This window comes from Macaca nemestrina, chromosome 3 (genome assembly GCF_043159975.1).
Source record: "Macaca nemestrina isolate mMacNem1 chromosome 3, mMacNem.hap1, whole genome shotgun sequence".
In the NCBI taxonomy this organism is placed as follows: Eukaryota; Metazoa; Chordata; class Mammalia; order Primates; family Cercopithecidae; genus Macaca; species Macaca nemestrina.
In genome coordinates, this window is record NC_092127.1 from 101875541 (window position 1) to 101889338 (window position 13798).

The window sequence follows — 13798 nt, forward strand, 5'->3', positions numbered from 1 at the left end:
AACCCAGGAGGCAGAGGTTGTAGTGAGCCGAGATCATGCCACTGCACTCCGGCCTGGGTGACAGAGAGAGACTCTGTCTCAAAAAAAAAAAAAAAAAATAGTATAGTGTAGTAAATAAATAAGCCAGTAACCGTAATTTATTATTATTATTATTAGGTGTTATATACTACACCTAATTGTATGTGCTATACTTTTATACCACTGGCAGTGTAGTAGGTTCATTATACCAGCATCACCACAGACACGTGAATAATGCATTACTCTATGACATTTTCATGGCCACAGCATCACTAGGCAATAGGAAATTTTCAGCTCCATTATCATCTTCTGGGACCACTGTTGTATATGCGGTCTGTCATTGACTGAAACATCATTATGCAACCCATGACTATATTTAAGAAATAAAAACTGTCAGGTGTGGTGGCTCATGCCTGTAATCCCAGCACTTTGGGAGGCCAAGGCGGGTGGATCACCTGAGGTCAGGAGTTCAAGACCAGCCTGGCTAACATGGTGAAACCCCATCTCTACAAAAATACAAAAATTAGCCAGGCAAGATGGCGGGTGCCTGTAATCCCAGCTACTTGGGAGGCTGAGGCAGGAGAATCACTTGAACCCAGGAGATGGAGGTTGCAGTGAGCCGAGACTGCACCATTGCACTCCAGCCTGGGTGACAGAGCAAGACTCCATCTCAAGGAAAAAAAATTAAATTAAATTAAACAAATTTCTCTTTTGTTTCTCAAATATTATAAAATATTTGAGCCAGTTGTGTAAAATAAAACCTAAAAGTGTATTCTGTTGGAAAACAAAATTTCAACAAATGTAATTTAAAATCTAATTGGCTTTTATTAGCTATTCATAAATTGGGCAGCATCCCATCTAAAAATAAAGAGCGCTTCCTTGGGCATAGCACAACCATTGGTTTTTGTAAGGTAGCTTGAGCAGGAACAATGAAACATATTAATACCATAAAAAGTGACTTGCTTAACATCAGGTTACTTTGCTTGTAAGAATTAAAGCAGAAGAAACGTTCTTAGCATGCTCAGGTTGACTGGGCCCTTTCCAATTGGTTGCTGTGAATCTCTTGTTTTTAGGAAAAGTTGGTCTATTTAGGGATTTTTCTGCTTCCTTTAAGTTTTGATTATGTGTCACTTTACATAGGTGACTCCACTTTGGTTTGGTCTGTTGGGGCCTAGTGCAGGAGCTCAGTCAAAAACAATGGCCTCCCATAAGTTTTATTTAATGACTCATGTGAAATGTAAATTTTAACAATTACTTGTTAGTATTTCGACAACATTAGGGATTAACCCAAAGGAGTCTAATCCTCACCATTTGTGACATTTCATGTGATTTGAAGGGAAGAGCCAAGAGGCAGCTCATCCTGGTAGGCTCCCTCTCTATTCTGTCCTCAAACTCTCCACTTAGCACTCCTAAGTCCTGGTTGCTGATGCACGCTGGTTCCTCTTCTTCTGGTGCTGATAGTTGACCTTGAAGACATTAAAGAAATGGATTAGGAAATAGATTGCAAAAAATTCACAGAATAGGTCATTAGGCTTGTTTTGACTTGAAGCCTTCTAGGTTTTATTTGTTTTGGGAAAATAAGCCTTCCATCTATTTGCATTTCTACTTCAAGATTGGGAGCAAAGTCTCAGCCACTAACAGAATTTTTCCTGCCTGTTCGCTGTCTTTTATATGGTGAATAAATGGCTAAATGAATGAAAATTACAAATTGTTATATGATAATTTTAAATACATCATCACAAGTTATTATTATAATTCCATGTAATAAACCATTCTATAATGGGGTTACATTTTATCTAGTAAGAGAATAGAATTTGAATCTGAAATTTATTTCTGAATTAAGTAATTTAAGAAAAAAATGACTTATTGAACTCATTTTATTCAATATCACCTAATGGAATATTTTATGCAAGTATTAGGCTAATTGTGAAAAATAAGCAAGTGAACACAATAAAACTTTAGTTCTTGAAAAATACAAAAGCAAATAAGCTTATATAAAATATACATTAACCTCAACATTTTTAACCAAACTTTTTTTTCACTGGGAGGATAGGTCAATTATTAATAGTAGAACAAATAAAATCTGGTGTTGTGGTTATTTTCCTTGGTGAAGATGTGTGTTATTAATTTCAAACTTGAATTACAATAAAATAAAAGTCCTCCAAATTTGTCTTTAATGAAGAAATGATTGGCTGCAAAGAGATGTTTGAATAGAATATGTAATTTTAAGAGGTTCAAGATTATAGTATCAGTCTGTTCAAGACACCATATTCTTTGACGCCTGATGAAAATTTTGGCTCCTTCTCTAAGAAAAAAAATGTTAATGTAATTTTGCATATGGAATGAGTAATTGCTAATCTATATGTTTATTTTGAATGACATTCTTGATAAACTAGGAGTCGCTTTCCATATGACATAAATATAGGCTCTTTTTATCTGACAGCGACAAACTGACACTAAAAAAAAGTTCATGGACCAGGTGCAGTGGCTTACACCTGTAATCCAAGCACTTTGGGAGGCCAAAGCAGGTGGATCACTTGAGTCCAGGAGTTCGAGACCAGCCTGGCCAAAATGGCAAAACTCCATCTCCACTAAAAACACAAAAATTAGCCAGTCCTGGTGGCACATGCCTGTAGTCCCAGCTACTCAGGAGGCTGAGGCATAAGAATTGCTTAAGCCTGGGAGGCAGAGAGTGCAATGAGTCAAAATCATGCCACTGCACTCCAGCCTGGGTGACAGAGTAAGACTCTGTCTGAAAAACGACAACAACAAACAAAAACGAAAAACCCTCACAGTTTATTAAGAAATGTCTGGAAGGATATATATGCAAACGTTTCTTTCCAGTGAATGATAGGATTTGAGGTGATTTTTAAATTTTTTTTTACTGTCATCTCTGCTGTTTGGGTCTTTCCATAACTTGGGATGGAAAAAGGTTCGTTTTGTTTTTTTTTTTTCTTTTCTTTTGACAGTTAACATGTAAAATACAGAATTTAGGCCAGGCACAGTGGCTCATGCCTGTAATCCCAGCACTTTGGTTGGCCAAGGCGGGTGGATCACCTAGGCGGGTGGATCACGAATTTGAGACCAGCATGGCCAACATGGTAAAACCCTGCCTCTGCTAAAAATACAAAAATTAGCCAGATGTGGTGGTGTGCACCTGTAATCCCACCTACTCGAGAGGCTGAGGCATGAGAATCACTTGAACCTGGGACACAGAAGTTGCAGTGAGCTGAGATCGCACCACTGCGCTCCAGCCTGGGCAACAGAGTGAGACTCTGTCTCAAAAGATAAATTAAAAATAAAAATAAAATAAAATATAGAATTTTGATAAGAGAAAAGCTATTTTCATTTTGGATAAAGAATGCTGTGTGATTATTAACAATGTTAGGAAAATTTTATCCAGGACATAGAACTTTTGGTGGGTATATTAGTCCATTCTCACCCTGCTATAAAGACATACCTAATACTGGGTAATTGATAAAGAAAAGAGGTTTAATTGACTCACAGTTCAACAGGTTGTACAAGGCATGGCTGCGGAGGCCTCAGGAAACTTAAATAAATCATGGTAGAAGGGCAAAGTGGGAGCAAGCACCTCTTCATATAGTAGCAGGAGAGACAGAGCGAAGGGGGAAGTGCTACATACTTTTAAATAAAGAGATCTCAAGAGAACTCATTCACTATCTCAGAACAGTAAGGGGGAAATCTGCCCCCATGTTCCAATCACCTCCCACCAGGCCCCACCTCCAACACTCAGGATCACAATTCAACATAAAATTTGGGTGGGGAACACAGTGCCAACCATATCATTCTGCCCCTGGCCCCTCCCAAATCTCATGTCCTTCTCACATTTCAAAACACAGTAATCTCTTCCCAACAGTCCCCCAAAGTCTTAACTCATTCCAGCACTAACTCAAAAGTCCAAGTCCAAAGTTTCATCTGAGACAAGGCAAGTTCCTTCTGCCTAGGAGTCTGTAAAATCAAAAATGAGTCAGTTACTTCCAAGGTACAATGGAGGTACAGGTGCTGGGCAAATGTTCCTGTTCCAAAAGGGAGAAAATGGCCAAAACAAAGGGGCTACAGGCCCCATGCAAGTCCAAAACCCAGCATGGCAGTCATTAAATCTTAAAGTTCTGAAATAATCTCCTTTGACTCCATGTCTCACATCCAGGGCACTCTGATGCAAGGGGTTGGCTCCGAAGGCATTGGGCAGCTCCACCCCTGTGGCTCTCTAGGGCTCAGCTCCCATGGCTACTCTCAAGGGCTGGTGTTGAGTGACTATGGCTTTTCCAGGTGCATGGTGCAGGCTGTTGGTGGATCTTACTATTCTGGGGTCTGGAGGACAATGGGTCTCTTCTCATGGCTCCACTATGCAGTGCTCCAATGGGGACTCTGTGTAGGGGTCTAACCCCACATCTCCCCTCTGCATTGCCCTAGTAAAAGATCTACATGAGGGCTCCACCCCTGAAGCAGACTTCTGCCTGGACACACAGGCATTTCCATATATCCTCTAGAATCTAGACAGAGGTTCCCAAACTTCAACTCTTGCCTTCTGTGCACCCACAGGCACAACATCACATGGAAGCCACCAAAGCTTGGGGCTTGCACTCTTTGAAGCAACGGCTTAAGCTGTACCTTGGCCTTTTTAGCCACAGGTGGAGTTGAGGCCGCTAGGATGCCAGGCACCATGTCCCAAGGCTGCACAAAGCAGTGGGACCCTGCATCAATGAAATCATTTTCCTCCCAGGCCTCTGGGCTTGTGATGGGAGGGGCTGCCACAAAGGTCTCTGAAATGCCTGGTGACATTTTCCTCATTGTCTTGGCTATTAACATTTGGCTCCTCTTGAACTTATGCAAATTTTTGCAGCCAGCTTGAATTTCAACCCATACAATGGGGTTTTCTTTTCTACCACATGGTCAGGCTGCAAATTTTCCAAACTTTTATGCTCTGTTTCCCTTTTAAATATCAGTTCTTTTTGCTTATGCAAATGAATATAGGCTTTTAGAAACAGCCAGGCCACATCTTGAATGCTTTGCTGCTTAAAAATTTCTTCCACCAGATACCCTAAATCATCTCTCTCAAGTTCATAGTTCCACAGATCCCTAGAGCAGGGCACAATGCTGCCAGTCTCTTTGCTAAAACATAGCAAGGGTGTCCTTTGTTCCAGTTCCCAACAAGTTCCTCATCTCTATCTGAGACCATCTCAGCCTAAACTTTATTGTCCATACCACATCAGAATTTCGGTCAAAACCATTTAACAAGTCTCTAGAAAATTCCAAACTTTCCTTCATCTTCCTGTCTTCTTCTGAGCCCTCTAAACTGTTTCAACATATACCCATTACCCAGTTCCAAAACTGTTTCCACATTTTCAGGTATCTTTATAGCAATACCTCACTTCTCTGGTACCAATTTTCTGTTTTAGTCCATTCTCACACTGCTGTAAAGTCATACCTGAGACTGGGTAATTTATAAAGAAAAGAGGTTTAATTGGCTCACAGTTCCACAGGCTGTATAGGATGCATGGCTGAGGAGGCCTCAGGAAATTTACAAACCTGGTGTAGGGGCAAAGGGGAAGCAAACACATCTTCACATGGCAGCAGGAGAGAGAAAGCAAAGGGGAGTGCTACACACTTTTAAACAACCAGAACTCATGAAAACTCACTCACTATCACAAGAACAGCAAGAGGGGAATCTGCCCCTATGATCCAATCACCTACCACCAGGCCCCACCTCCAACACTCAGGATCACAATTTGACAGGAGATTTGGGTGGAGACACAGAGCCAAACCATATCGGGGCTTTTTATTGTGACAATTTATAAAATATAAAATAATATAATATATTTATATGTCATATATTATACAAGAGTATGTATAAAATAGTATAATGAACCCCATACACCTATCGCCCAGCCTCTCCAGTTGTCAACTCTTGGTCAACTTGTTTGATCTATACTTCCATCCAAATCTCACCTCGTCTATTATTTTTTATTGTAGTAAAAAAATACATAACATAAAACTTACCATCTTTATTAGTCTGTTTTCATGCTGCTGATAAGGACATACCTGAGACTGCACAATTTACAAAAGAAAGAGGTTTAATGGACTTACAGTTCCACGTGGCTGGGGAAGCCTCACAATCATGGTAGAAGGCAAAGAGGTGCAAATCACATCTTACATGAATGGCAGCAGGCAAAGAGAGAGAGCTTGTGCAGGGAAACTCCCCCTTATAGAACCATCAGACCTCATAAGACTTATTCACTATCAGGAGAACAGCATGGGAAAGACCCACCCCCATGCTTCAATTACCTCCCATCAGGTCCCTCCCACAACACGTGGGAATTCAAGATGATATTTGTGTGGGGAAACAGCCAAACCATATGATTCCACCCCTGGTCCCTCCCAAATCTCATGTCCTCATGTTTTAAAACCAATCATGCCTTCCCAACAGTCCCCCAAAGTCTTAACTCATTTCAGCATTAACTCAAAAGTCCACAGTACCAAGTCTCATCTGAGACAAGGCAAGTCCCTTCTGCCTATGAGCCTGTAAAATCAAAAGCAAGTTAGTTACTTCCTAGATACAATATGGGTACAGGCATTGGGTAAATACAGTCATGCCAAATGGAGAAATTGGCCAAAACAAAGGGGCTATAGGCCCCATCCAAGTCCAAAATCCAGTGAGGCAGTCAAATCTTAAAGCTCCAAAGTGAACTCTTTTGACTCCATGTCTTACATCCAGGGCACTCAGATGCAAAAGGTAGGCTCCCACGGCCTTGGGCAGCTCCACTCCTGTGGCTTTGCAGGGTATAACCCACGTCCTAGCTGCTTTCACAGGCTAGAATTGAGTGTCTGCGGCTTTTCTACGCACATGGTGCAAGCTGTAGGTGGACCTATGATTCTGGGGTCTGGAAGACAGTGGCCCTTTTCTCACAGCTTCACTAGGCAGTGCTCCAGTAGGGACTCTTGTGTGGTGGTTCTGACCCCACATTTCCCTTCTGCACTGCCCTAACAGAGGTTCTCCGTGAGGACCCCACCCCTACAGCAAACTTCTGCCTGAGTATCCAGGCAGTATCCAGGAGGTTCCCAAACCTCACTTCTTCACTTCTGTGCACTCACAGGCTCAAAACCATGTGGAAGCTGCCAAGGCTTGGGGCTTACACCCTCTGAAGTGACAACCTAAACTGTACGTTGGCCCCTTTTAGTCACAGCTGGAGTGGCTGGGATGCAGGGCACCAAGTCCCTAAACTGCACACAGCAGAGAGACCCTGGGCCTGGCACACAAAACCACTTTTTCCTCCTAAATCTTCAGGCCTATGATGAGAGGGGCTGCTGTGAAGATTTCTGACATGCCCTGGAGACATTGTCTTGGGGACTAACATTCAGCTTCTCATTACTTATGCAAATTTCTGCAGCTGGCTCGAATTTCTCCTCAGAAAATGGGATTTTCTTGTCTATTGCATTGTCAGGCTGCAAATTTTCCACTTTTATGCTCTATTTTCCTTTTAAAACTGGATGCCTTTAACAGCACCCATGTCACATCTTGAATGCTTTACTGCTTAGAAATTTATTCTGCCAGCTACCCTAAATCATCTCTCTCAAGTTCAAAGTTCCAAAAATCTCTAGAAGGAAGGGGCAAAATGCCGCCAGTCTCTTCGCTAAAACATAACAAGAGTCACCTTTGCTCCAGTCCCCAACAAATTCCTCATCTCTATCTGAGACCATGTGATGGTTAATATTGAGTGTCAACTTGATTGGGCTGAGGGCTACAAAATATTCAGATATTAAAGATATCTTAATATCTTAAAGATATTACATATTAATATAATGTATATTTATATATATATCTTAAAGATATCTTAATATCTTAAAGATTGTATCTATATATATCTCCTATTAGTTTTGTCCCTCTAAGAGAACCCTGACTAATACAGACCACCTCAGCCTGGATTTCATTGTCCATATCATTATCAGCATTTTCGTGAAAGCCATTCAACAAGTCTCTAGGGAGATCCAAATTTTCCCACATTTTCCTATCTTCTTTTGAGCCCTCCAAACTGTTCCAACCTCTACATGTTACCCAGTTCCAAAGCTGCTTCCACATTTTCAGATATCTTTTCAGCAGTGCCCCACTCTACTGGTACCAATTTACTGTATTAGTCCATTTTCACACTGCTGATAAAGACATACCTGATACTGGGCAATTTACAAAAGAAAGAGGTTTAATGGACTTACAGTTCCACGTGGCTGGGGAAGCCTCATAATTATGGTGGAAGGCAAGGAGGAGCAAATCACATCTTACGTGTATGGTGGCAAGCAAAGAGAGAGAGCTTGTGCAGGGAAACTCCCCCTTATAGAACTATCAGATCTCATGAGACATATCCACTATCAGGAGAATAGCACACGAAAGACCTGTCCAGATGATTCTATGTACCTCCCATTGGATCCCTCCCATAACATGCGGGAATTCAAGATGAGATTTGGGTGGGGACACAGCCAAACCATATCACCACCAACTTAACTGTTTTTAGGTGTACACTACAGTAGAATTAACTATATGCACATTGCTGTTCAACAGGTCCAGAACTTTTCATCTTTCAAAAATGAAACTCTACAGCCACTTAATACTAATTCTGCCTCCCTCTTTCCCCAAGCCCTTGGCCACCACCTTCTACTTTTTGTTCTGTGGTTTTGTGTACTTTAGATACTTCATAAGAGCAGAATCATACAGTGTTGGTCCTTTTGTGACTAATGTATTTCACTTAGCATAAAGTCCTCACGGTTCATTATGTTGTAGCATGTAACAGGATTTCCTTCTTTTTAAATTGCAGAATATTCCATTTTATATATTCTACCTTTTTTTAATCCATTCATCTATCAATGTATGTTTGGGTTGATTCTACCTACTATTATTATTATTTTGAGATGCAGTCTTGCTTTGTCACCCAGGTTGGAGTGCAGTGGTGTGATCTCAGCTCACTGCAACCTTTGCCTCCTGAGTTCAAGCGATTCTCCTGCCTCAGCCTCCTGAGTAGCCGAGACTACAGGCAAATGCCACCATGCCTGGCTAATTTTTTGTATTTTTAGTAGATACAGGGTTTCACTGTATTAGCCAGAATGGTCTCAATCTCCTGACCTCGTGATCTGCCCGCCTCGGCCTCCCAAATTGCTGGTATTACAGGTGTGAGCCACTGTGCCTGGCCCTCTACCTCTTATTATTTTAAGCAAATCCTACATATCATATTATTGGAAATCTCCTTTATTTCATATTAATCCAATCCAAGTTAGGCCATTTTATATTGTCAAGACCCTAAAAAAATTTACATATATCAGGGTAATCATTATGCTACACAATATATAACTGGAAAAAGGGCATGTCTTAGTCCATTTTCTGTTGCTGTAACTGAATACCCCAGACTGGGTAATTTACAAAGAATAAAGATTTAATTAGTTTACCAACCCAGAGGCTGAGAAGTCCAAGAACATGGTGCCAATGATATGTTTGGGCTGGGGGAGGTCCCCAAATGCTGGTGGGACCTTAATTTCAGCCAGTGTCCAGGTTCTTGACACTGTCACAAGAAAAAATTCAAGGATGAGTCAGAAAATGTGAAAGATTTACTGCAAAGAGAAAAGTACGCATTCAAGAAAGAGGAATTGAGGGTGTACTCAAGAGAGTCAGTAATACAATGAAGTTTGGGGCTTTTACCTTTATGGAATTCTTTAACTAAGGGCTGGAATATTCATGAAGATCCCTGGAAAATGATGAAGATTTCTCAGAACTGTGGTGCCACCCATTTTTACCCCAAATATGGGTGTTCCCAGAACTGTCATGGCATTGATGGGTGTGTGATTGAGCATGTCAATGAGCATATAATGAGGTCCTAGGTGAAACCTAGGTCAAATTCAGTTCCATTTTGGGTCCAGTTGGTCTTAGCCAGCCTGGCCCACATCCTGGATTTTAGGGTCTTATCAGCCCCTAGCTTCTGCAGCTATTTCAACAGTTTCCTTTTGTTAGTCATGTGAAACTGATGCTTAGAATTTTCTATTCTGTGACCACCCGTATTTTTCCTGTCTCAACAGCATCTGGTGGGGGCCTTCCTGCTGCATCACAACATAATGGGAGGCATCATATGGCAAGACAAGACAGAGCAAGCATATCAGCTCAGGTCTCTTTTCTTCCTGTAAAGCGACCAGTTCCATCATGAGGGCCCCACCCTGATGATTTTACCTAATCCTAAGTACCTCCCACAGGGCCCACGTCCAATAAACATATGAATTTTGGGATTACGTTTCTAACATGTGAAATTTGGAGGACACACTCAAACTATATCAGGGCATACTCAAAGAAGTGACAAGGCTGATCAATGGGTAAAATGTTCAATTTTTTTTTAATCTAGGGATTTGTTTCATTGTTATTGAAACTCACTGTCTTAGTCAACTCAGGCTGCTATAACACAAATACCATAGACAACTGGGTGGCTTAAACAACCAGCATTTATTTCTCACCATTCTGGAGCTGGGAAATCCAAGGTCAAGGCACCAGCACATCCGGTGTCTCGTGAGAGCCCACTTCCTGGTTTGCTGGTGGCTGTTTTCTCCTTGTAGCCTCACACGCAGAGAGGAGAGAAGCAAACTCTCTCATATGTCTTCTTTTAAGGACACTAGTCCCATTCATGTGGGCTCCATCCTTATGTTCTCATTACCCACCCTACCAAAGTTCCCACCCATCACATTTAGAGGATAGGGTTTCACCATAAGAATTTGGAAGGAAACACATCCAGTGTATAATACCAGCTCATCTTTCCAAAGTTAAGAGCAAACAAACTCCCTCATTCAAGCACTAAAACTGGATAATCTTAGAGACTGCCTTGATGTGACAACTTCAGATTTTCAGCAGCATCAAAGTGTCTTACTGTTTGCCCTAAGACTTCAAACAATTCAGATGATCAGCACACTTTAAGAAAAACATTTTACATCAAAAACTATATGTTATTAACTACACCTTACTACAAAACTAGTTTGCATATTTTAAAATCAGTGGCAAAATTGGCAAATTTGAATAAGGCCTGTAGATTAGTTATAAAATAATAACAATGTTAGTTTACCAGTTTTCATAATTGTACCATAGTTTATATAAGGTATCACCATTTGGAGAAACCAATGAAGGCTATACTTGTGCTATTTTTGCCACAGCTTTATGCATTTGGAATTATTTCAAAATGAAACATTTTTGAATTAAAATTTTTTTTCTATGAGTGCTAATTTCTCTATATGTAATTGGCATCTTTTGAGTTAAACTTAAAACTTTGCCCTCTTAAAATCCTAAATGTGATGGAAATCACATACCATGGGAAGGTAAAAATAAAGGGTGATAATCTTGGTTATTCTATATCTGAGCAAGAATCAGGGAATGCTAGGAACTTCCTGCCCAGAGACCCAGCTACCTTTCTTCCTCTTCTTCTTTTTTTTTTTTTTCTTTTTTAGAGATGGAGTCTCACTGTGTCACCCAGATGAATGCAGTGGTGTGATCATAGCTCATTGTCACTTCAAACTCCTGAGTTCAAGCAATCCTCCTAGCTCTCTGCCTCCCTAGTAGCTGGGACTATAGGCGCACACCACCACTCTTGGCTAAAGTGCTGAGATTACAGGCGTGAACCACCATGCCTGGCCTTGATAGTCTTAATAATTTTGAACAAAGTGTCCACATTTTCATTTTGCATGGGGCCCAAATTAGGTAGCTGATCCTGGCTGAAGGCACCTTCAGTACCAATAAGGTCTCATCCAGGATAAGATTTTATAGACACTATGGCCTTAAATGTCTAAATCCCTGCCACAGTCCCAGTCCCTTTAAGCTGGAAAGTGAGACTCCAGCCTCAAAGTTATCATTTACCTAAAAAGTCCTTAGTGAATGTTAACTCCCATTCATTTCCCTCATTCTTCCTCTCTCTCCTTCCCATTTTTCCATTCTTCCTTCCCCTTTTCTTCCCCATCTTATTCTCCTTTCTTCTTCCATTTCTTCCTCTTCTAGTTCTCCTACCACCTTACCTATTTTTCCTGCCTCATTCTGCCTCTCTTCCCCTATTTCTGATGTTTCAAATTCCCAGTCCTTTCTTCCATCCCTCCTTCCCTTTCTATCCTACCCATACCCACCCATATTCTCTGCTCAGGGTGAGACCTTTGAGAGCTGGTTCCCCAGGAGCTAGTGTGGCCAGAGACAATAAGTCTTGGTGCTTCAACTAATGCTAACTCTAAAATCCCAGAATGACCAAACATGGGCTACTTTGGTCATGCAGAGATGGAATCAATTACTGTCTCTTGACTTTTCCAACCTACATTTCAAATTTTTATTCCCTACTTTTTGTTCATTTTGGATTGAATCCAAGAAAAATCCACCTTTGGGTGTCTTGAAGAGTAATTTACCTCTTTCATATGAGCTGAAGCCTGAGTGCAGTGGCTCACACCTGTAATCCCAACATTTCGGGAGGACAAGGGAAGAAGATTGCTTGGGCCCAGGAGATCAAAACCGGCCTGTGCAACATAGCAAGACCTTGTCTCTACAAAAAAATCCAAAAATTAGCCAGGTATGGTGGTTTGCAACTGTAGTCTAAGCTACTCAGGAAGCTGAGATGGGAGCATCACTTGAACCTGAGAGGTCAAGGCTGCAGTGACCTATGATGGCGCCGTTGCATTCAAACGTGGGCAACAGAGTGAGACCGTGCCAAAAAAGAAAAAAAAAATGGAAAGAAAGGAAAGAAAGAAAAGAAAAGCAAAGAAAAATAAGAAATGAATAGACTAGAGATCTCTCAAGCTCCTGAAGTTCTTGCAAATTTGGAGAAGGCAAGGTTACTCTGTAGTCTATCCTGTCAGCACAAGGTGTGCTTATTCATGCTTACGTAATGTATCACGAGAGGTGGCTGCATATCGTTAGAGTCTCCACGCTCTTCATAGAAGGTGCTGTCCTCTTTTTTCAGAACCTTGCTAAACAGCAGAAAGGTAAGGATTATAAATCTTCACTGGCCACTTCAAACAAAAACAAACAAAACCTATCTAGGGGTGGTGCCAAAACCAATGGCAACAGCAGCTCTTTATTTGCCCAAGCCCCTGCCCATGTGGGAGTCTGGTGATTTTGATGTGAAGAACTTTGCTCCCTTTCAGTAAAATCAAAACACATTGGACAGAGATGTCATCTGGGTTCACACAAAGGAATATCTTTTCCTAGTTCAGACAGAATAGGAAATGAGCTAATCTAGAGTAGGTTCTGGAAAAGAAATCATATTATTTTCATGGCAGGATGAGTGGGAAAAGGAAAATGCCCTTCAATATTTATTTTTAAGAAACAGTGGTTTTCTAGAAGTAGAGAAATTGTTGTAGGATAGAGAGAGAGAATAATCATTTTGTTGGATCAGGTGACCAAAAATGTTTTGCCAAGTTAAGTAAAGGGTGAGTATCCTATGGGGTACAGTGGCTCATGCTTGTAATCCCAGCACTTTAAGAAGCTGAGGAAGGGAGATCACTTGAGCTCAGGAGTTTGAGACCAGCCTGGGCAACATGGACCCTGTCTCTACAATTTTTTAAAAAAAATTAATTAGCTGAGTGTGGTGGTGCACACCTGTGGCCCCAGCTACTCAGGAGGCTGAGGTGGGAGGGTGGCTTGAGCCCAGGAGTTTGAGACCCGAGTGAGCTATGATTGCATCCCACACTCCAGCCTGGACAAGGACGAGATCCTGTCTCAAAAAAAATTAAAAAGTATGAGTAGCCTGATAATTTGTTAGGGAAACACAAACTG